The sequence below is a fragment of the Penaeus chinensis genome, chromosome 8 (assembly GCF_019202785.1).
Source record: "Penaeus chinensis breed Huanghai No. 1 chromosome 8, ASM1920278v2, whole genome shotgun sequence".
Lineage (NCBI taxonomy): Eukaryota > Metazoa > Arthropoda > Malacostraca > Decapoda > Penaeidae > Penaeus > Penaeus chinensis.
Window position 1 is genome coordinate 41,449,183 of NC_061826.1, and position 1,921 is coordinate 41,451,103.

The following is a 1,921-nucleotide window of genomic DNA, read 5'->3' on the forward strand; positions in this document are numbered from 1 at the left end:
CCATTGTGATGCGAAAGAAGTAAACATTATTGTTTACTAGTGTTAATTATGGGACTATTTTGTAATTTTAGGTAACTCCTTTAAAAGCTCATGGTCACGGCTTCTTGCTGAACGTGAATTAGTGATTATACTTTGCTTAAGGACTCGTCTTCCCTTTGATTTGAATTTTATTATAGTTCCCAGAAGGCTGTCGTTATGGACCAAATCGGCTTATGTAATAATCGGTGGCTATTGTGACCATTGTAGAAAAGGTATGGATGAAAATTAATAATTCCACAATACAAGTATGTAATTCATTATATCCAATATTGTGGTATCTATCATTCTTATGCCTTTTCTGATTTTTGGTAATGTAAAGTGTCCCCATCCAAGTCACCTGCGTGGCACCAATTGTGCCACTAAAGTCATGGCTCTCAATTGCCACGCAATGATAACCTGTACCATAAGCAATTAGGAGGCGCCATATGATAATAGTTATAATCGAATAGCATGTTCCAATCGCAGAAAAAAATGTTATACGTTCGTAACCAGCATCATGATTTCATCATCTAATGAGCAGTGCCACAATTATATAGTGAATGACTTACGTAAGCAGTTAGTGCCACAAGCTGTCACTGCTGCGCATAACGAAGGTCGTCTTGCAAGCATTACAAGAATTTTAATACACCATTGTTCTCGTTGACAAACACTCCATGTCTTTTTTTTTCTCTTTTTTTTTTTGTCATTTGTAGTTTTAAACAGCAGTCACTGTTTTCGGTAAATACATATTTGCATATACACACTTCTGCTTTTGGCACCGACTCTAAATTGTCATTTACACTACGCTGCTAATTTACTGCAAGGACACTGAAAAGATCCTATATTGAAATCATCAAGCAATACACTATAGGCCTATTTTTTTAAACCTCGAGAGAACGAATATCATAATTACAACTTGAAGTGTATCTTCTAAAAAGTGTTTCGAACGTGCATCTACCTCTTCGATCTGCATCATGAAATATTGCGAATTCCCAGTGAGGTTATCTTGCCAAAGAAAAAAAAAGACTGATTATTGTCTTCTCTTCCTACTTCCGTGTTCTTTTTCCGTTTTCTTCTTCCGTTTCGTCGTCTTTGTTTTAATTCTGAATCTGTTTTGAAAATAATGTTTTTTATGGACATTCTTTTTGTAAATAATTGTTAATGGTTAAAACAAATAAATGTCAAAAGTCATGTAGCACTATAGTAAAGAATTATGACGAAAAGGCTAGAAATGAGTTAACGATTAGGACAAGTGGACAGAAGAAGGGCATGAAAAGGAAAATAAAAGGGGGAGCAGAAAATACCGTGTAAAGGGAGCTGAGGCGAGGGCTGAGATCCAAGGCAGGGCGGATCCCCTGTTTGGGCCCCAGTCTCCGTCTCCTAAGCCCCCCCCCCCCCCCCCGGACAACAAAGAACAAGGGATAGGGGAGGGAGGGGGTAGTATACATGTATCTTCAAAAGATGGCATTACCTGCACACATAAGTAAGATCCAAAGGGTCGAGGCTTACTTTACCTAACGATTATTTTAAAACTGTGATTTCATGGGGCAGAATATGGTCTACAACGAGAGGGTTTTTAGCATAATGGGACCCGTTCATTAATGACATTTGGATGAGGAATAAAGATTCACGCAGGGACAGAACCCAAAAGTAGGATATTTTTGGCAACCCCCACCCCACCCCACCCCACCCCACCCCCACCTCTTGCATGCACCATCCCTCTATGAACTCACGTGATGTAATGTGCAGGACACCTCCCATAAACGTGCAGAAAGTGAGAACTGGCATCGAGGACCAGTATAAAAACGGGAAGAGGCCAAATATATTCAGTCTTCTGTTGCAAAAGGTTCGTGCTCACAGCATACGTGTCCGCAGGATAGCACGGAATTCAGGGGTCTGACTA

At 39.8% G+C, this 1,921-nt stretch overlaps 1 protein-coding gene across 3 annotated transcripts in view; it reads left to right on the forward strand.

Moving 5' to 3' along the window:
- The first annotated feature begins 1,831 nt into the window (after positions 1–1,831).
- Positions 1,832–1,921, forward strand: part of LOC125027956 (clotting factor G beta subunit-like) — a 13,768-nt gene continuing 13,678 nt past the window's right edge. The window contains exon 1 of one of the 3 annotated variants that reach the window (XM_047617153.1): positions 1,832–1,921. This exon is cut by the window's right edge and continues 6 nt beyond it. The gene's annotated coding sequence lies outside the window, so the exon portion shown is untranslated. The other 2 variants (XM_047617155.1, XM_047617152.1) reach the window with 2 other exon arrangements.